A 23484-nucleotide genomic window follows, 5' to 3' on the forward strand; every position below is an offset into this window, starting at 1 on the left:
ACTATAATGAGGTATCACCTCATACCTGTCAGAATGGCTAAAATTAACACAGGAAACAACAAATATTGGTGAGGATGCAGAGAAAGGGGAACCCTCTTACACTATTGGTAGGAATGCAAGCTGATGCAGTCACTCTGGAGAACTGTATGGAAGTTCCTCAAAAAGTTAAAAATAGAACTGCCCTATGACCCAGCAATGACACAACTAGGTATTTACTCAAAGGATACAAAAATACAAATTTGAAGGGACACATGCACCCTGATATTTATAGCAGCATTATCAACAGTAGTCTAATTATGGAAAGAGACCAAATATCCATTGACTGATGAATGGATAAAAATGTGGTGTGTATGTATGTATGTAAGTATATGTATATATATATATACATACATACACACACAATGGAATATTACTCAGCCATTAAAAACAATGAAATCATGCCATTTGCAACAACATAGATGGAGCTAGAGGATATTATGCTAAGCAAAACAAGTCAGTCAGAGAAAGACAAAAATGATTTGATTTCACTCATGTGGAATTTAAGAAACAAAACAGATGGACATGGAGGAAGGAAAAAAAAAAGAGAAGGAGGCAAACCATAAGAGACTCTTAACTATAGAAAACAAACTGAGGGTTGCTGGAGGGGAGGTGGGTGGGAGATAAGCTAAATGAGTGATGGGCATTAAGGAGAGCACTTGTTACAATGAGCACTGGGTGTTATATGTAAGTGATGAATCACTAAATTCTACTCCTGAAACCAATATTACACTATATGTTAACTAGAGTTTAAATAAAAATGTGGAAACAAAAATTAATTAATTAATTAATTAACTTTAAAAAGTACATAACAACTACTATGGAAATAAAAAAAATAAATAAAATACATTTAACAAGTTCCCAGGTGATCCTGATGTTGCTGATCTGTAGACTACTACTTGAGTACCAAGGATTCTTACTATATGTTCCATTGAAAGAGAATGTTCTAAGTAAGTTAATTCATTCTGGGCACACTTGTAGATGCTTACACAAATTTTATATTTATCTAAATATTACATTAACAGTTATTTAATACATGCCCAGCAACTTTCACAGAGTATTTAAACACGTTATAGTTTAAAATAGAGATTGGGAACCTAAGGCCTGTAATTTTTGTCTGCCACCTGTTTTTGTTAATAAAGCTTTAATAGAACATAACCACACCCATTTTTTTACATTTATTTATTTATTCTGAAAGAGAGCATAAACTGGGGAGGAGCAGAGAGAATGAGAGCCACATTCCCAAGCAGGCTCTGTACCATCAGCACAGAGCCCGATGTGGGGTTCAAACCCATACACTGTGAGATCATGACCTGAGCTGAGATCAAGAGGCAGATGTTTAACCAACTGCACCACCCAGGCTCTTCCATTTTATTTTTTTAATATAATTCATTGTCAAATTGGCTAACATACAGCATGTACAGTGTTCTCTTGGTTTTGGGGGTAGAGTCCCATGATTCATCACTTACATATGACACCCAGTACTCATCCCAACAAGTGCCCTCCTCAATGCCCATCACCCACTTTCCCCTCTCCCCCACCCCCCATCAACCCTCAGTTTGTTCTCTGTATTTAAGAGTCTCTTATGGTTTGCCTCCCTCTCTGAAACTATTTTTCCCCCCTCCCTTCCCCCATGGTCTTCTGTTAAGTTTCTCAAGTAACAGATATGAGTGAAAACATATGGTATCTGCGTTTCTCTGGCTGACTTATTTCACTTAGCATAATACCCTCCAGATCCTTCCATGTTGCTGCAAATGGCAGGATTTAATTCTTTCTCATTGCCAAGTAGTATTCCATTGTATATATAAACCCCATCTTCTTTATCCATTCATCAGTTGATGGACATTTAGGCTCTTTCCATAATTTGGCTAGTGTTGAAAACACTGCTATAAACATTGGAGTACATATACCTCTGTGAATCAGCATTCCTGTATCCTTTGGATAAATTCCCAGTAGTGCTATTGCTGAGGTGTAGGGTAGTTCCATTTTTAATTTTTTGAGGAAACTCCACACTGTTTTCGAGATGGCTGCACTAGTTTGCATTCCCACCAATAGTGCAAGAGGGTTCCTGTTTCTCCACATTCCTTACAGCATCTATTGTTACCTGAGTTGTTAATTTTAACTACTCTGACTGGTCTAGCCACACCCATTTTTTTGCTTGTTGTCTATGGCTGCTTTAGACTATAGTAGCAGAGTTGAGTAACTCTTACGCATTGCTAATTGTAACAAAGACCACATGGTTTACAAAGCCTGAAATATCTACTGTCTAACCCTTTACTGAAAAAATTGCCAACCCCTGATTTAAAGACTTACTATATACTGAAACAATTTAAATCAACTTACTTAAATCTATGTATAGACTAAAGAATTTAGAGCATAAAACTGCAATAATGACTAAGAACATTATATTAAGATGAAATTGATGTTCATCAAGAACATTTCATACATATACCACTTTCTAATGATGGTAAATCCAAAAAATAAAATTGTGGTCAATATTTTCAACTATTGAACATTTAAAGTTTGTTTTAAATTAACTCTGTTAATTCAATGAATCCTCTCAAGTAGTTGAGTATGACTGGAAAAAAGACAATTGTTACACAATAACTTTATGATTACTAAACTCAACAAGATCTTTAATGAATCACAGAAATTAATTTCCTATCCCTTTGTATTCTCACACTCCTAGATGACTATCCATTCTTTTCCTTTTTTGCTCAAACTTTCAATACCTCATATTCCACTCTTAGTCTTAAGTGATGACTACTTACTTTGTAGTAAGAAAATAAAATCTAGGAGTATCTGAGTGGCTCACTTGGTTGAGTGTCCAGTGTCGGCTCAGGTCATGATCTCCTGGTTCATGAGTTCAAGCCCCGCATCAGACTGGCTGCTGTCCAATCAGAGCCTGCTTTGGGTCCTCTGTTCCCCCCCTCCCCTCTCTGCCCCTCCCATCCATGTGCACGCACTCTCTCTCAAAAATAAACATTAAAAAAAAAAAGAAAAGAAACTCTATCAGAAGAGAACTTCTATTTGCCCTTGTCACTACATCCTCTCTTACCTTATCTCAGCCTCCAAATTCTGGTTTTGTTTTTGTTACACCTGATCAATTGTTTATGCTTTTGACAAAGACCAAACTCTTCACTTGTGCACACCACATCCTTGCCTTTATCACCTACCTCAGGACATCATGGTAGCAGTTTTTTCCTGCTCCTGCATCAGCTGATTTGGCCACTACACTTGATTTTTTTTCCCATCATTATACAAACATGCTCTTATTTCTTTCATCATAAAATGAAAGACCAAGCTTTCTTGACTCCACTTGCCTCTCCATGAGCATCCATTTCTTTCTTCCCTTGACAGTGTCTTTGAAAGAGCTATCTATACTTAGTCTCCAGATCTCTCTTGTTCTCTGTTGAGTCTGCCCGCCCCCATGCTAAGATTTCATCGCCATGCTTCCCCTGAAATTATTCTTGTTAAGGCCACCATGACCTCCTGAATACAAATTTCACTGGCTGAATGCTGAATTTGTAAGTGGCCATTTACACAGAGGTGTTCCTATAAGGAACTACACACCACAAATATTTTATAATGTATTCATCCCTTGGTGTTTAAAAGCCACACTCTTCTTATCTTCCTTGTATTACTCTAGCTGTTTTCCCCCATTCCTTTTACTCTTTTCTTTTCTATTACTTGACCTGTAAACATGGATTCTCTTCCTTTCTTTATCTGCACTCCATCCCTTCATGAATCATGGTTTATAATACCACATTTATGATGTTGGCTTCAAGATTTATATCGCTAGCCCAAACTTCTCTATAGTTCTGGAGTCTTAAATCCTACTGCCCACATACCATCTCCATTTAGAACCAGTGGGCATCTCAGACTTAACATGCCCACAACTAAATTGCTGACTCCCTCCTTCACCCTAAATCTTATCCTTCTGTCTTACCCATCTCAATGAATGGTAATTTCATTTTTACAGTCACTCAAACTGAAAAACTTGGAATGATTCCTGATTTTTTTCTTTCACACCCCATATCCAATCCATCAAAACATCCTGTCAACACTTGCTTTAAGATACATCTGGAATCCAACCACATTTCTTCACTTCACAGCCACCATCCTTGTCCAATCCACCACCATCTCTCACCTGGATTATTGTAATAGTCTCATGATGAGTATTCCTGCTTTCTGCTCTTGCCACCCTTTACTATTTTCACTGCAGCAGGCAGTGATACCGTTAGAATACCTTGGCACTCTATACGTCCTTCAGTGACTTTCCATTTCACTCAGAGTAAAAGCCAATGTGTTTCCTATGGACTCTAAGGAACTATACACCATCTCTATGACTTGATTCCCTACTCCTCTCCTCTTGCTCACTCAGCAGCCCTGGCCTCTCTGTTTTCTAATGAACCTGCCAGTCATATTCCTGCCATGGAGCCTTTGTATTTTTAGTTCAGTTTGCATGGAGTACTCTCCAGATATTCACATGACTGCTTCCTTCATTTCCCTCAGGTCTCCATTCTTTTCCTCTTAGGACTTCTTCCCTCATCCTTCTTCCCTGATTTAATATTCTCCATAGCACTTATGACCCCCCAAACAGACCATTGTACCTGGTTATATTGGTTATTGTTTCTGCCCTTCTATTAAAATGTAAGCTTAATGAAATTAGGGATTTTTGCATTGTTTTTATTGTTTTAAACTATACAACTAAAGGCTCAAAACCTTTGACTTGTAGACGAGAGGAGTTTCTCTGCCTAAAGCAATTTTAACTCAATGTTATCTCTCCCCAAGTTAACATCACCGCAACTGGGTGATATTACCTGTCAGTTGTCCTTCTTCTTCTTCTTCTTCTTTTTTTTAATCTCCTTTGCTTTACTAGATTAAAAAAAAAAAGTAGTGCCAACTTTTGCCATTATTCAAAAACACAGTGCTTTCCCCACAAAATGGCTTCTTATGTCTTAGAGTAACAGTCACCAGTGCAGGTCTGTGTCTGCCTTTGAGTTGCTTTAGCCAGAGAAACTCTTGTCCTTATCTCAAAACCCTGACGTGTTCTGATTAAAAAAAAAAAAAAAAAAAGAGAGAGAGAGAAGCTTTTATCCCATACAGAGGTCCTCTTTAGAAAGAGGTTAGCTGTTACAAGGGGAGCATTGTAGATTTGAAAAATCATTTCTCATATTCAGAAAATAAGGGTAACTTTTTAAGCATCCTTGAAAGCTAAAAAGTGATGTTTTAAGCCCCCAAAGGGGCTTATAGCCTTTTCGTTTTGCCTTATTGTGACTCTTTAACCTCTACTATTGACAGATGAAGTCCCATTCAAATTCTGTAAAGCAGTTGTTAAGTTGTTGTTGACTTTGTCTTTATAAAATCTAGGCGTTTAATTTCTTGTTAGTAAGATTAATATGTAAATATATTTTATGTCTGTAAGTGTGTACTGTATTTGAATTTGTCTCAGTATTTAGAAACTACTGTAAACTTTGCCCCAAAAAGCCCTGTCTAAAAATTAAGACTAAATAATAAGTCAGGCTTCCTGTTAAATTGCTGTCTTGTTTTGAGAAACTTTGCCAGCACAGAGAACCAGTCTACAGTAGCCCCAGATAGTGGTTTTTGGCTAAGCATCAAATGATTAACATTATTTATATGTATTCAAAATATAAAAGCTGACTATACCTCATACTGAATATAGAATTGTGCTGTTTACTATTTTTAAATATTACCAAAGGATTTTTTAAAAATTGTTGTGCTATGCATTCTTCGGTTTTATATAGAATTGTTTTTATATTACATTCTAAATCCCAGATTTTTATATGAGTATACAGTTATGTGACTTCTCTATTTTTTTAAAAGTTTTATCTGTTTATTTTGAGAGAGAGAGAGAGAGGAGAGAGAGAGAGAATGAGAGCACATGTGCACATGAGCAGACGAGGGGCAGAGAGAGAGGGAGAGAAACAGAGGATCACAGTCAGGCTCCATGCCGCCAGTGCGGAGCCCAATATGGATCAATCTCAAGACTGTGAGATCATGACCTGACCTGAATTCAAGTGTTGAGTTGGATGCCTAACCCAATGGGCCATCCAGGGGCCCTTCTATTCATTTTTAAATTTCCTGTGCCATCATGCTTCTCTTCTATCTTGTAACAGGAGAATAAATAGATCTTTTTGCCAAATGTGAGACTCCTAATAGTGTCCCTTGGATCCATTTTTTTTTGTTTATGTCCTAAAAGACTTTATTCCATCAAGTGTTCCTCTGGGCCATCTGTCTTTCTATAGAATCCCTCCTTTTTTTTTTCTTTTTAAAAAGGTTTTATTTAAATTCCAGCTAGTTAACATATAGTGTAATGTTAGTTTCAGGTATACGATTTTGTGATTCTAATACTTACCTTTTTAAAAATATAATTTATTGTCAAAATGGCTAACATACAGTGTGTGCAGTGTGCTCTTGGTTTTAGAGGTAGATTCCATTTTAATCTAAAGTCTAACTATGATACTTTCAATTCGACAGCAATATTTCCTGTTCCCTATTAGTCCTTTATGACACAGACATAACTCTCTTAATGTTTTTACAATTAAAGTGCATTTGCCTCATACTTGACTTTAATTTGCTAAGTCTTAAGGGCTACTTTTAACATCCATTTACTGACTTTGAGGTTACAGCCTAAGTGGAGGAGGTGACTTGTGGGCCTGTTTACTGTGTAGATGGTAATAATAAGTAATAGATTTTGATTGTGCTTCATATTTTATAAGTCACTTTTAGAAGCATCAGTTTATTCATTATTGGAGATTCTTACATAGTTCTGTAGCAAGCAGATTTCAGTTTATAATTGTTATTGATCCTTAACATTCTTTTGTGTAAAAGGGGATATTTTAGGTATGTTAATGTGAGTGGAAAAATATTCCTTGTTTTTTCAGTCTAGAATTATCTTAAAATTGTCATCTATCATCTGTTTACCATTTCTGTTTTTCTGTTGCTTCTTGCATCAATAGCTAAGAATCTAAGAAAATAAGTTTTTGTAAGATACCTTATAAAAACTTTCCAATAATTCCTTAGTTACCAAATTCATTTTTAGTCGACATTCTTCCTATATTGTTAAAATTTTTTGATGTTGTTGAAACCAATCTCCTCTCGTAAATCTTTTCTCTTGACTTTTTGCACAAGAGTCTCATGTTTCTTTCTTTAGGTCTGGCTCCTTCAACAATAAATGTTCTTGGGCTTTTCATCTTTTTTCAAGATTTTATCCTTGACTCCTTATAACTCTTTGGTGATGTCCTTAACCAATGGAAAGTCACTTTGTGAACCTGGAATCTTTGGCTCTGGTTTTGTTTGTTGGTTTGTTTTTGTCAAGATTCCAGCAGATCATGACAGCTAGCTGACTCCTATTTGTAAATTTTGTATGCCCCCATCTAAACTTATTTCTGTCCTACCAATACAATTTTGTTATTATTTTTTTAATGTTTGTTTATTTTTAAGAGAAAGAGAACACGACGGAGGGGCAGAGCCGGGGCATGGGTGGGGTGCGGGGGCAGGGACAGAGGATGTGAAGCCAGCTCCATACTAACAGAGAGAGAGCCCAGTTCACGGCTTGAAGTCACCAACCGTGGCGGGGGTAATGACTTGAGCCAAAGTCGGAGGCTTAATCGACTAAACCGCCCAGGTGCCCCTGTTTTGTTATTTCTAATAATGGTCTACCATTCCCCAAATCATTCAAGTCTGAAATTTTAATCATCTAAATTTTTCGAGCTTCCTTGGTTAATTAGACTTAACAATCACTGTCTCCTGGAAGTATTCCTTTATTCAAACATCATCTGCCCTGACTGTTCTCTCTTACTTTCTATGTAAAGTCAACAGCCTCAGGGGCGCCTGGTGGCTGTCAGTTGAGCATCTGACTTTGGCTCAGGTCATGATCTCCTGGTTGATGAGTTTGAGCTCCGCATCAGGCTCTGTGCTGACAGCTCAGAGCCTGGAGCCTGCTTCAGATTCTGTGTCTCCCTCTCTCTCTGCTCCTGCCTGATCATGCTCTCTGTCTCAAAAAAAAAAAAAAAAAAAAAAAAAAAAAATTAAAGTCATCAGCCTCTTAATTTTTGTTTTATACCTCTAATTTTATCCTCTAATTTTCCATGTATTCATCTAGTCTTAAATCATGTTTTGGGTCACAGATCTAGATTCATGGGCCCAATCTCCCAAAATTCATCTTTGCGGCCCTGGCTTTTTTGAGAAAATATGAATGTCAGTCTCTTTAACTTTGTATGCCCCTAATGTATCTATTCCTAAATACCATCCTCCATGAAGACTTCTCTGATTAACATGTTTGGGAAAGATTTCTCTCCCATCTCAACTCATACATGATATCATTGTGTTATGGCTGGCTTGCTTTCTATGTTGTGTAATTACTATTTATTGTAGGATTATAAACTCCTGGGAGACAGATTTCAGGCTTAGTTATCTTTATATATCCTAAAGTGACTATTTCAGTGCTTTATATGTCATAGGTATATGATAATTGCTGAATGCTTAAACATCAAATGTGCATTGTTTTTGTACCATAGTTGCTTTTTACAACATTGTAAGAGTCTTTTCATTCTCTAAGTATGAAAGATAATCGCTCAATATAGCATCACATAGTATATGAATCAACTTATATGTTCATAATTTTATTATGGACATGTGGCTTTATATCTTTAAATTTTATGGGAATCTTTATATAATTAAGAAAGGACGCTGGGTTGCCTGGGTGGCTCAGATGGTTAAGTGTCCAACTCTTGATTGCAGCTCAGATCATGATCTTGCAATTTGTGAATTTGCGCCCTGTGTCAGGCTCTGCATTGACAGTGCAGAGCCTGCTTGGAATACTTTCTCTTCCTCTCTCTCTCTCTGCCCCTCCCCTGCTGATTCCCTTTTTCACTAAAAATAAATAAAAATAAACTTAGAAAAAAAAAAGAAAGGATGCAAGTAAAGTGTAGAGAAGACCACTATCCTGGGAGTTTTCTGAAAATGCATAGAGCCAAAAGCCTGGATTCCACAGACCATTGCTCTCTTATCCTCCCCCACAGCTATTATCATACACCCACAACCCTCCAATCTTATACATGAAACTATAGAAGTCCCATGTATAAATCTACAGAAATCTATTCCACTCCTCAAAAACAAAGTAATACTGGTCATTATGTTGCTGAATGCCATCGTATTATAGAGTGTTAAATGATATGGTATTGGTTATATATTCTACATGTGATTTCCAAGAGTTATATATTACATTTTTTTTTTCAGGAGAAAAATCCTACAATTGTTTTCTTTTTAATATTTCATGTTAAATCAGAAAGTACTTCAGCAGAATATGTTGCAAAAGGGCTGTTTTGAATGTAAACTGAAGCAAAATTAATTAGAAGTTGATGAAATGCTAGAGAAATAATCCTAATTTTAAATGGGCTCCATGTGATGTTTGATTTCATTACTGACAAATTTAGAATGAACTTCATTTATTATGCCACGAATGTTCATTATTTTTGCAATGTATTGCACACACATTTCCATTCCTCCCAACCTATTTTTTAGTCTCAGCATTTCTATTTTGACGTTAGAAAAATATACAACCAAAATCTATAAGACTTTGATTAAATGTTGATACAGCTGATTTCAACACAGCCAAAGCCAGTGACCATACATGGAATCTAAACAACAGCTAGTAATTACAATGTCAAAGGCATGTATACACTGTGAGTTATGTTTCATTGTCTGGCATGCAAATATAGTCTCCGTTTCCTTTACACTATGTCCAAAGTATAAAGAAAGCCAACCAAAGAGTTCTGTTTCGTTTACACAAAAGAACAAGGTTCAATCATGTTTGATAAGTTGCAAATTACTGGTAATACCACAAGTGTTGTTACAGCTGCTAAGAATGGTCAGGAGGATGTACAAAATACAGCAAAGGCATGAATCAAAAGAAAAAAACCTAAACAAGTTTGAATGATGGTGTATAGTATGGCTAACTTTAACTTCACTTGGGGCCTGGAAATGCCATATTGGGTGCAGTGTGAGGTGCCTCGTATGGAATCTGGCCTCCTGCAGATCTGCTAGGCTTTCAACTCTCCCCATCCAGAGGTAGTGGCCTCTTCTCGTTTGCATGCTAACATAGCATTTACAAATCAAAACTCTTACAGTTTTATAATACAAGACCTGAGACACCAGGGGCAAAGAAGAGGAATAAAGAGGGAGAAAACATTCTGAGACAATATGAAGCAATCCGAATTTTTCTCAATAAAACTAAAACCCCTTTCCGAGAATCAGGCCAAGTTGGTATATTTAAAAGAAAAAAACAAAACACTTTTCTGGGAACCTGAATACTGGAAACATGATGGTTTTTAAAGCCTCTAACTCATGTCGGAACTTAATTCAGTGAGCATTTATTAAATCCTACCATGTGTAGGGACTTTTCATTTCGTATACTTTTATCTCTGCTCCCCTCCTCACCGATCCAACCAACAATTCAGGAAGGTGTGTTATAGAATGAGAAGAAGGCTAATCAAGGCATTGGGGTACTGAAATAAGACTCATAAATGATAGTTTGTATCTTTTGTTGGATGCTGGGAACTTATTTAATGTTCTGAACTTGCTGGGCCCTCATTTGTGTCTATGTAAAATGAAAACGAATGAATAACCTCGGAAGTTGCAAACAGATGATCTTTGAGCTAAGTGTGGCCTGCAGACATGTTTGGCTGGATCCACAATTTGAACTAGGCATCAACACTTAAAAGCCAAGACATTTTATATAAATTTCCAGATTTCCAGCTTCACTTGGAAAACTATTGTAAAATCTGCTGGGCTGACATTTCCACATAGCAACAACTGCAGAGTAGCAGTGGTCTCTTAGGTAAATAGAGCCTGCCATCTCTTGAGGACAGGTCTCATAGAAGGGATTTAGGTTACCTGTTCTAGCCTCAAATGACCATTGTCTTCTCTGAAATTTTGTAAAGCTGCTTTTTACATTTTGCTTTCAGAGTCATTATTTATGATTAATGTTATGCCATATTTATAATACAAATACAGATAGAAGTTATTTTTGTCTAGTGAAAGCAATTCTAGAATAGTACTCCACTTAATGACTATGATACTATTGTTAATACCAGTAGTAGTAATATAAATAATAAAACCAAATATTTAATGATGACGAAGTTTGTGTCTGCCAAAATTTGAGCACTTCCACAGGAATTAGCTGAAAAAATGCTCACAACAACCTATTATAATGTAATCTCCAAGAGGATCGGACGTTACATTCTAAACCAGTGGTTTAGACTTGAGCATGCATTAGAGCCATCTGAGGGTTTGTTGAAACATAGGTTTCCAGGTGCCAATATAAGGTTTAAGAGAGGAAATTACGATAGAATCAGAAAAACAATCATCAAAATACGCTAAAAATTCATATTTCTTTGCATTTTTTAGATGGTGTATTTAACATTTAAGTTTAAAGTTAAAAGAAACAGAGCTTGGAATTTACACTCGATCCATCATGGATGTGATTTATGCAAAGAAGGAAACAGAACACCAACAACGAACCTATGCTCTAGATGCTGGTGCACTGTTGTTGAGGTCAGAACTGGTCATAGCCTGGATTTGTACAGACCTTGAGCTGAGAATGGTTTTTGCATTTTAAAGGGCTATCAAGAGTAGGAGAGAAAGGAGAAGCAGAAGGAGGGGGGTGGGGGGAGGAAGAGGGTGATTGGGAGAAGAAGCACAAGAAGGAAGAGAAGGAGGAAAAGAAGGGAAAAAAAGGAGAAGGAGAAGGAAGGGGTGATTGGTGGTGGAGGAAGAGGAGGAGGAACCATAGCAGCAGCAGTGACAGAGGACAAATGTGGCCCTCAAAATCAAAAATATTTACTATCTATTCTTTTGCAGAAAAGTTTGAAGATGCATGGTATGCAATAAAAAGGACTTTGTCCCCCTTTAGTGGTTTGTCTCCAGAATGAACATTTATTGATGCTATAAATTAAAATATTCTAGGCTTACATGTATCTTTCTTAAAAAAAATGATGCACAGTTTTTTTTTTAATGTTTATTTTGGAGAAGCGAGGGAGGGGGAGGAGAAGGGGCAGAGAGCAATGGGGACAGAGGATCCAAAGCAGGCTCTGCACTGACAGCAGAGACCCAGATGCAGGGCTTGAACTCGATGGACTGTGAGATCATGACCTGAGCCAGATGCTTAACTGACTGAGCGACCCAAGTGCCCCTGAAGGACAGCTTTAATTGATTTTTCTGTCACTTAAACTGTCTTGAATATGTTGGGGGAAAAAAGTTTTCTGCTTGTAGAGGTACTCAAAAGAAAAAAAAGATTGCTCTCTTGTTCATTTGCCCGATTGAACTCAAATTTGTTTGCTTCCTTTGAGTGGCAGGATTCTCCCAAGGCTTTGTTCCTTATCTAGCAATTTTCATCATCAGTCTGCCTGAATAGAATCTGCTCTTGTGGGTTTGGATATTCCTTACAGATAATAGCAAACTCATATAGCCCTTTACCCTAACGACGTTTTAAAAATGTGTTCATTGATTTATCCATCATTAATCAGCTATCAGTTTGGTGCCAGGCAATGTGCTGGTCGCTGTTTCCTGTGATCCTCAGTGTTTTTTACCTAAGGGCCTCATTTCCATATCATGGTGAAGTAGGGAAAAAGCCCTGCATCTGCTTCCTCTCATGCCTGCATTGGTGCTTTCCATAGCTAGCGCCCCTTGCATGCATTGTTTGGAGGGAGAATTTAATTTACTTCTCAATTACTTTTTGCTTGATGTAAGTATGACTTCATTCATTAGAATCTTGGCTAGGTGAGGTAGTAGGAGAAGGTAAGCGTGTAAACTATAACCTTCCTACATGAGCCAGTTTCCCAAAATGTATAGAGGTACTGGTATTTTTTTTTGTTTAGCGCAGAACAACCTTAGGAAACAGTATTTTTTAAAAAGGGCTTTTAATCTCCAAGGTAAAATAAAGGTACACTATAAAGCCATATGGTAATACTTTACAACAGCTGGGCTGAGACAGTGTACTGCTAATTTGCACAGTTCTTTTATGTAAGTTAAATGTATTTCTTTTGCTAAATGCAGTTCTTAAGGCAAGGGTATTATTAATTGCTAATGCTGCCCCTGGTGTTCCGATATTCCTTGCTAATTATATAAACCAGCATACTATGGTCTTGGTGAACCATTTTTCTTCTGCTCTGAGATATTTGATCAGGAGTTCCACCTCTGGAACAGCTTGTATTAGGTTAGCCCTCTGGGAAAGTTCTAATTTACAAGATCCTTACTAAAAAATCAAATCTGTTTCAAAGAGGTTACATTATAAATGTAAACTTCCTAATGAGCTTGAGTGAAACGCTGTGGGCTACAACTCGTGAACTTTGAAAGTTTTTACCCTTTTCCTTTTCCTATATATATATTTTATGTAATCTGTATCCTAAGTCTTATAAAGAGACCAGCTGTTACTCCCTGTGAACTGATGATTGTAGCCAAATCCTACTTTTTCCCTGATATAGGTGATCCTTCCCTTTTTATTCTTTTCATTAAAAAAAATGTTTACTACTAATAAAAACAGTGAACACTGTACTGATTATACACCAGATGCGAAGCTAAGTAAGCACTTTGCATAAACTACCTCATCTGTTATCCACAAGACAAGTAACTTACCCAAGGTCTCCCAGCTCTTTTAAAAAGAAAATATGGCACTTGAGCTTGCTAGAGATTGAAATAGTAAGAAACATATGAAAAGCATGAGGAAATCAGAAATGGCAATTATTTTAGTCTTTTAAAATGATAAATATTTCCATCATTTAAAGGTCACAGTACAGAGTTGTATGATTTTAGTGTTCTTTATTTTCTTCTCTTTGCATATATGAAACAGATCAAATTGAATATATGTCACAATAACATGGTTTATAGCTTAATCTATTTTTATTTATTTTATATTTCTTTTAGTGTGAGTCTCAGGATAATTTTTGAGTAATTAGTTATCCCAATAAATATTGTCAATTGACTGACAAATGCCTTGTGCACAATTAACTATGTGTAAGACTCTAGAATATAAAAATATTCATATTGGTATCTGGCACTATCTGGACTTGGGTTCAAGGTTCAAATTAATCCCTACTATTATGTATCTGACCCTGGACAAATCTCTTCATCTCTGTGGACTCCCATTTCTTTATGTAAGAGTTAAAGAGAATAGTTGGATTTTGCTGTCTCTAAGATAATTTATAACTTCAACATTCTATGAAAGTTTTAATTTAAATTTTCAAAAATCTTGCTTGTGTGCCTAAATGAAACTACAACTTTAGAAATATTATGTATAGCTCTCTGCTTATTTGTCTCTTGCCATCCATTTCTTTCCATTTGATTCCACTTAGCTACTCTGTTCTTCATCACTTTGCTTTTTGGAGAGAACAGTGGCTTTGCACAGACAGACTTCTTAAGCTGAACTTCTATATTGATTGCAGTGTAAAAGAGAGTTAATTCCACAGAGAAGCTGGCCGTTGGCAGAAACAGAAAGACAGAGGAGGGAGGAACTTGTAAACCCTTGCACCCAAATCACCCTTTGATAACTACTCAACTTTTTCTCACTCTGTCCTTTCCTTATTTGCTCCCTGCAGTAATTCAGCAAACCAAGCCTAATGCACCTTCTGTTCCATCTTTGTCTGAATCCAAAAGGTTTAATACCTATGCCTCTTCACTCCCATCTCACTCTCAGTGCAGCTCTTAAAAGAAAAGGAAATGCTAAAGGCCCCAGTAAGCCCACATTGCCTCCCAGGCCTCACCACTTTGAGCCATCACCATTCGCTGTCCCAGGCACTTTTCAGCCCCAGTAAAGGGGAAGAGAAATGTGAGAGAGGAATCAGCTCTGATCTTTCTCAGTGGTTTCTGGGTGTGTCACAAATATGTAGAAATTGGAAATTAAATTCTCAAAACATAATACTGTTTACGGTGGATGATAGAAGTTAATGTCATTCATGATGTAAATGTAAGGGTGGGGGGGTGGGGTTCAGAAGGAGGAAGATAGTGAAAAAAGAGAAAAAGCAGGAGAAAAAATATTGTGAGCACACCGTACATTGAAATAATCTATCAAGTAATAGTTTGCAGCTATAGTTATTTTTCTTTTCCTACCTATTGAAGTTTGGGCTCTAATTGAGTTTTTGTTTTTTGTTTTTTGGGTTTTTTTTTCTCTCAAATTAGTATAGACAGCATTCAGTATTCATGAATTTTGCATTTTCTAAAGATACCCTATGCTTACTTTTGGAATGTGAAGAGGTTTTCCTGTAAGGCTAAAACTGGATAAATCCTTACAGGAATGGATATATCAATGTGGGGTAAAGAGGTGCTAGTTTAGGGAGGTGAAAATGTATATTCTGAAATGTTGGTAATTAGAAAATATAAAGACACCTCTTGCATAATTTCTCTAAATAGCCACTCTCCCTGGCTTTCTTAAATACACCATAATAAAATGCAGCAGAACATAACAATCAAAGGTCCAGATCTGTGCTCTCTTTTGTGGAGTCAGCAGCTGTTTTGACCTCAGCTGGTCTGCCGCCTGCTTCCTTACCCCATCCAGAGTCTATCACCCTCTGTCTGTATGTGAGTGGTATTACTTTCTGCTTTGATGAATTCTGAGATGAAAATGGGAGACATACTCTCTTCTCCTTCCTTTTCTTCTGAGATTGTTGTACTTACTATGAATCCAGTGAGAGAGAGAAAATGGAGTTTTCTGAACAGCTAATGTGAGGATTTCTCTGTAGGGCAAGCTGAGCTCTGCTGAGAAGCTATTTTGAAAAGTCTCTGGTAGGGAAGAAGCTAGACGTGGGCTGGCATCTAGGGTTGATGAAGGAACACTTCAAAGAGGGAAAGGAAAAGAAATGGTGCTGAACCATGTGGGAGGAATGGTTACAGCTGTGCGACCCTGTGGCTGGCAGCAGGAAGGAAAGCTTTGGCAAAGAAAAATGTCTGTTTTTTAAATGAGATGCCAATGGGCTGTGGGATGTTACCTACCCACCCCAAGCCACAATCCCATAAAAATTCAAAAATAATATACTAAACATGCTTGGATTGCTTATGAAAGACAGTGAAGGGAATTGTATTTCAGGTCAAGATTGGCACTGGCTGCAACATATCCAAAAAAGAAAAAATGGAAGGAACACTTGACATCATGGTGTTGTTATTACTCTGAGGCCAAGGTTTTTAATGTATTTCTGGAGGAAACTTCTCTCAGCTTTAGAAGTTTCCTACCATGTACATCCGCAGCATAGGCACCAGGTTCAGATAAGAAATGTTCTTAGAAAGAGCCTCAGACGACTGTGAAGCGTGTCAGTGGTACAACAAAGATGTAGGCACTGATTTGCTATCAACAAGTGTTTAGTCAAGTACATGAATTTCGTTCATTTCTGTCTAAATCTCAGCTGCATGGGGCACCTGTGGCTCAGTGGGTTATAGCATTGGACTCTCCATTTTGCCTCAGGTCATGATCTCGCTCTTCATGAGTTCATGCCCCGTGTCAGGCTCTGTGCCGACAGTGGAGTCTGCTTGGGATTCTCTCTCTCCCTCTCTCTGTCCGCCCCTCCCCTGTTCTCTCTCTCTCTCAAATTAAATAAATAAATTTAAAAAATGTCACTTGCATGCTGTTATGCAGTATCTAACATGCACGTATTTTCACCATAGGTCTACCTGTAGCTGTATCACCAGTTGCATTATTCAGTTATATTATTTTAGTTGGGAAAAACAAGAAGGAATGGAATGCTGCATTGTTTAAAATTTGCCAGGAATCCTTAGTCGATGAAACAACCATTCTCAAAGGCCTCATCTTCTCCATTATCCCAGTTTTAACTAAACACAGAAAGTATTTTGTTAAAATGGATTGCAGACACAAAGGAAAACTATTTCCAAACCCTCCAGTCAGGTGAAAAAAGTTGCTGGCACTTTGTCTGGGGATCTACAGCAGTGTTCCTGGAGCCAGAAGCTCACACAATGCTTCCTGCCTGCCTCGCTGCTGGCAGATATGGCCGCTGGTTGGAAATAATCGTTTTTAATAATGCAGATCATCACGAGGGCTCGTGGGAAATCACTCTAAATATTACCCTTGGACTTTAGTATAGAAATATAGCAAAGGGAAATTGTCCCTATGATGCTCAAGGGTTAGAATAATATGGAAAAACCAACTCAGTTCAAATAATTTATTGTCTCTGCCATGCTTTTTGCATAGCACAGCTTAAGCTGTCATTCACCGAAGGGCTATTTATACAGTCTGAAATTCCAAAGGATTCCTGGATTTGTGTTCTTCTACTCTCTTTAAATGATGCATAATAAGGTACTCTACAGAGGTCTTTTGTAATGAATGTGGAACTGTTTAGTTTGGGCCCCATCAAAGAGATGGAAGAACAGTAACTGGTTGTTTGAAATTTTATCTTATAGAAACTATACTCTGCCACCACTTGAATTTGTTAGCATCTTTAAAATAAACTCTATCCCCAGACAAAACCAAATAAATCTTTGTATTCTTGACATTTCACTACAGAGGCCAATGAGAGGTGTAAATAGAAGCCCCAAGGAATAGAGGAAGTAGTTTTCCTGGAGGGGCATTCTGGAGGAGATATGCTGGCTATTGTTGATGGTGTTTTTTCTAAAGGTGGCCAAGTTTTTCTTGGCTTCTTTGACCTAATTATAATGCTTGCTTTTAGCTAGGCATTGCAGTGTGGAGATCGGGGTTGTAGGGTTGTCAAGCCAAATATCTGCTACACATGTCAAACTGGATGTCCTGCCGGAACCCCAGCTTAACGTGTTCAAACTCTTGCCTCCAACTCCCCGCTCCCCACAAATACTTGATAGTTTTCCTTCATTCCTCATCTCATAAAGTGGCAAATGATTTACCCAGGCATCCAAAACATAAACATGGGAATGTGGTGTGAGGAACAACATGAGGAGAGAGGGAGATACTTAGTGAAGTTTGGGACGTGTCCATCAGGTAGTTTACAAATGTGGCTCTAACAAGATCAATGGATTGTATCAATGTCAATATCCTGGTTGTGATTTTGTACTACAGTTTTGCAAGATGTTATTATTGAGTGAAACTGAATAAACGGTATGCAGGATCTTTCTATATTGTTTCTTACAACTTCAAATGAACCTACAATTACCTCATAATAAAAGTTAAAAAAACACTGAGTATTTTGATTCAGGTATAGATATGCACATCTACAGTACTCTTTTAAAGCATAAATTCTATTTTCACCATATGATAGATGCATGCATAAAATGTCACAGCTAACTTGAAAAATATTTTTCTTCTAGTACTCTAGTCCTTTGGTTTTGCAGAGCATTGAGCAGTAAATCAGATAAATCAAACCACAGTCTTAGGCTACCCTAAGCTACCTTAGGCTACCTAAGGGTTTGATACCCTATTCAAAAAAATATGCACATGGCTGGCCCTTAGTTGACCAAGCATGGTTTCAGTGCTAAGCTTGCACTCAGTAGGTTTCTTCTTTTAGCATGTAACTCCAGCATAGGGAGGCCTTTACCTTCCTCTCCTGAAATGCAGTATGATTTTTCTAATTATGTGTGACTCACTTTAAATCTCAGATTTCTCAAGGAGTACTGGAGCAGATTAAGATGATTCTGTTTATGGATTCTGCTTTCTGATTGATAACCAAGCCTGCAATTGCTTGAATAGTTTGTGTATGGTGGATTAAAGTATTATTTCTAAGACCATCTGAGAATCTCAGAATGGCAAGATATAGTGAGGAATAGTATGCTTGCTTCTTTCTATGTAATGTTTGGGGATGTGGTTTGTTATAAATAGATGAAGAAATCAAAAAGAAGGTCAACTTTACCAAAATAAACTCTCTGCGTATTAAAATTGTGCCATACTCCAAGAAGTATATCCATAATTTCTCAATCTAATGCTTAAAGAAAACAAGTAAAACATGCTGCTAAAATTTTTATTGCAACTGATAAATCTCCAAGCACTTAGAGTAAAAAAGGAAAAAAACCAAAACAGTATTTTGGGGAGCCCTTGATTCATGAGTTGAATGTCCATCTACCACTTGTTTGAGTTGAAATGTGGTCATTTTTGGTGATTTAGGCACAAATAAAGATGTGATCCAATAATAGATGAAATATGTAAGACAAGAAAAACTTGTCTTCCTTCTGTCCTAGGAGACTGTTTAGGATTTGCTTGCATCGAGTGCTTTGATTTTTCCTTTCTTCATTTTACATGAGAGGATATATTTATTCCCTGGAAAGCTTAATCTGTAATCAATTATATTTAACAAGTTAACTCAATTTTAAATGATATGATATAAATGAAGATTAAAGCTAATTTAAGGCAGCATTTTTTTTACTACTGTTTAAATTAGCATTGGAAGAATCAGAAGGAACTATGTTTTTGATTAAGGTTTGGTTTAGGCTGAAGAGTTTCAATAAGATAATTTTCATAAAACTCTGAACTGGAGCCAATACCTGCTAAAAGATAACAGGATATATTAAAGCCATGTTAGAAGTTTGAAAATAAAGTTCTTGAAAACCTTTAATCAGGAAACAAACTGTGTGTGTGTGTGTGTGTGTGTGTGTGTGTGTGTGTGTATGTTATAAAGCCTACTCCTGTCTGCCACAGCTCAGTCATTCCTGTATCCTATCCTCCTATGCACTCCCATTTTTTTGACTCATGTCACCACCCACTGTTGGCCAGTACTCCTGGTTTATTGACCAGCATCCCTTATGTACAGTTTGCATTCTGCCTTAAAAATTCCTGATTAATTTTTCACACTAAAATCAAAATGATCCAATGTAGCATTCTGATCATGGCCAGTCTCTGCCTAACACTCTCTCATATTTTTCCATTGGCCTTAAGATGAAATCCAAGTTCTTTGTCTTGATATAGTAGATAGGGTCTGCCCAGCCCAACTAATGTCCCTCACTACATTTGTCTAGGTACCTCCTACACTTACTCACTTAATGCTCTATGAATGTGTTGAGCTTTCTCTTATCTCCTGGTGTTTGCAGTGTTTTTAAACTCTTCCTGAAATATCTTGCCCCTGACTCTCATACCTGTTACCTGACTAAGTTCTAATAATGGCTCCTCCAGTCATGTCTTGGAATTGAAGAATCTCCTGGGTTACAGATGATCGCTCATTTGTCTGTCTTCCCAATAAATATGAAAATTACTTAGATCAAGGAGTGGGTCTTGCTCACCATTTTATCTCCCCATTTTATAAGATTTAGAGATTCTTTTGATGACAAGAGACAACAGAGTGACACTCAAGTGGATAAAAGATAGAACTCTGTTACTTATCACTCAAAAAGAGAGAAAACTGCCAGGCAGGGTCACATAAGAGGTTGTACCCCTGGGCAGGTGAGCAGCAAGCTAGAGCTATTGGGAGCATCGTATGTATGGCAAGTGGGATAAAGTTAGCTAGATTTCCCAGTCTTCTTTAGATTGGCTAATTTGTCCCCAAGTTGTCTGGTATCTGGCCCCTGAGTAATTAGGAAAGTGCTTGGTGACCCTTGAGAGTAACCCAATAAGGGAAGGCCCTGGGGTGCGGAGTTAATCAGCTGTTCTAGAAGGGAGCGAGCGTCAAAACTGCATCAGCACAACTTTTCAAGCAAATGCATGAATGAATGAATTGATGAGTGAATGAATGGATGGACAAACCAGAAAATTATCATGCTATAGGTTAGTACTTGAATTATGTGCTCAATAAATATTTAATTGACAGCACAAGTAAAAAAATAGATATACATATATGCATGAAGTATGCTACTATTTAGCCCTATAATAATCATTATGCTTTTTCTCAACTGGCTAGTTATTTAGTATGGACTTACCAGTGCCCAGTGTCATTTTCCTGTCACTGAGTGTCTCTGGACCTCAGTTTTCACATCTTTAAAATGGGTTTCGGTGTCCTTCTTAGGAGAAATACTAATGAATTTGATAAATTTTATTTTTTTAATTTTTTTTTCAACGTTTTTATTTATTTTTGGGACAGAGAGAGACAGAGCATGAATGGGGGAGGGGCAGAGAGAGAGGGAGACACAGAATCGGAAACAGGCTCCAGGCTCTGAGCCATCAGCCCAGAGCCCGACGCGGGGCTCGAACTCACGGACCGCGAGATCGTGACCTGGCTGAAGTCGGACGCTTAACCGACTGCGCCACCCAGGCGCCCCGCTAAATTTTAAAATGTATATATTTTACTTTCAGAAATATTAAGTAATTATACTGATTCAAGATAGAGCTACTATAAAAATGCTTGTTGGTTGGACACATTTTGATAAGGCCTAGTCAAGCAACATACTTTCTACACCTGAAAGACCAAATTTGTTCCCTGCGTTATAAAATGTACTTAAAATTAGCCTTTTATTAAACAATAGTCTATGAGTGCTGAAATTGCAGACAATAATGTCAACAAATGGAAGGAAAATATAGTTTATATTTTAAAGTATCTTTTTTGACATTAAGAGTAATTTGGATAATTTCTTTCTTCTTGCTGCAGTTGCAATTTGAGAAGCAAATAAGTAAAAGTATTTGCAGAGTATATTCAGATGAACTGTTTTCAAGAACTTTATGAAGACAAATGCCGCTTTTCAGCCAGGGGCAAAATAAAAATGTGCTATTGAAGCTGATTTTCTCTGCAGATAATATCTTTTATAAATTCTAGACTTTTTCTTTACATTGTTAATACTATTTATAATATGATTAAGACAGTATTAGCCCAGGGTCTCCAGAGAAACAGAACCAATAGGATATATGTGAGGAGATTTATAATAGAAATTGGCTTATGCAATTGTGGAGGCCAAGTGGTCCCATGATCTGCGGCTGCAAGCTGGAGACCCACGAATACTGGTGGTGTAATTCAGTCCAAGTTCAGGATAAGACATGTGTCTCAGCTCGAGTACAGAGAGAGCAAATGCACTCTTTCTCTGCCTTTTTGCTCTGTTTGGGCCTTCAAAAGATGGGACTTGGATGATACTTAACCACATGGAGGAGGGCCATCTGCTTTCCTTAGTTCAGTAATTCACATGATAGTATCTTCCAGAAACACCTTCACAGACAGAGCCCCTCATAATATTTTACCAGCCATCTGGGCATCCCTTAGCCTGGTCAAATGGACACATAAAATTAACTATCAGATATACCAAGGAGCTTAATTCTTATTACATACCATATTATCTGTGTAAGGTATAGACAAAGATATATTAAAAGTGAAAGGATGGAGGGGCGCCTGGGTGGCGCAGTCGGTTAAGCGTCCGACTTCAGCCAGGTCACGATCTCGCGGTCTGTGAGTTCGAGCCCCACGTCAGGCTCTGGGCTGATGGCTCAGGGCCTGGAGCCTGTTTCTGATTCTGTGTCTCCCTCTCTCTCTGCCCCTCCCCCGTTCATGCTCTGTCTCTCTCTGTCCCAAAAATAAATAAACGTTGAAAAAAAAATTTAAAAAAAAAAGTGAAAGGATGGAGAAGATATATCATCCTAATAACAAAAAAATATAGCTATGTTTATTTCACACAAAGCAGACTTCAGAACAAGGTAAATTATCAGGAATAAAGAGGGAATTACATAATGATAAAGGGGTAAATTTTCAAAAAAGATGTAACAGTGCTGAATGTGTATATGCCAGCAAGAGAGCATCAAAATACCTGAGGCAAAAACTGTTAGATCTTCAAGAAGAGTCAATAAATCCACTGTTGTAGTTGGACACTTCAACACCCCCTATCAAGAATTGATGACAGAAAATCACTAAGGTTAAAGTTGAATTGAATAGCACCATCACTCAAAGGGATCTAATTGACATTTATGGAACACTTCACTCAACAACAGAGTACACATTCTTCTCAAGCTCACATGGAGCAGTCACCAAGATCGATCATGTTCTGGGCCATAAAACACATCTTCACAAATTTGAAAGTACAGAAATTATACAATGTATGCTCTCAAACCACAACAGAATTAAGCTAGCAATTAATAATTGAAAGATAGGTAGAGAATCCCCAAATATTTCCACATTCAAAAACACATTTCTAGGGGTGCCTGGGTGGCTCAGTCGGTGAAGCCTCTGACTTCAGCTCAGGTCATGATCTCATGGTTCTTGAGTTTGAGCCCCGTGTAGGGCTCTGTGCTGACAGCTCAGAGCCTGGAGCCTGCTTAGGATTCTGTGTCTCCCTCTCTCTTTGCCCCTCCCCTGCTTGTACTCAGTCTCTCTCTCTCTCTCTCTCTCTCTCTCTCTCTCTCTCTTCCTCTCCCCCCTCTCTCTCTCAAAAATAAACATTAAAATAAATAAATAAACAAACAATTAAATAAATAAATAAATAAATAAAAACACACTTCTAAATAACACATGGATCAAAGAAAAATCCATAAGAGAAACTATAAAATATTTCAAAGTAAATTAAAATGAAAATACAACTGTCAAAATCTGTGGGATAAAGCAAATGCAGCGTTTTAGAGGG

The sequence above is a fragment of the Prionailurus viverrinus genome, chromosome A2 (genome assembly GCF_022837055.1).
Source record: "Prionailurus viverrinus isolate Anna chromosome A2, UM_Priviv_1.0, whole genome shotgun sequence".
In the NCBI taxonomy this organism is placed as follows: domain Eukaryota; kingdom Metazoa; phylum Chordata; class Mammalia; order Carnivora; family Felidae; genus Prionailurus; species Prionailurus viverrinus.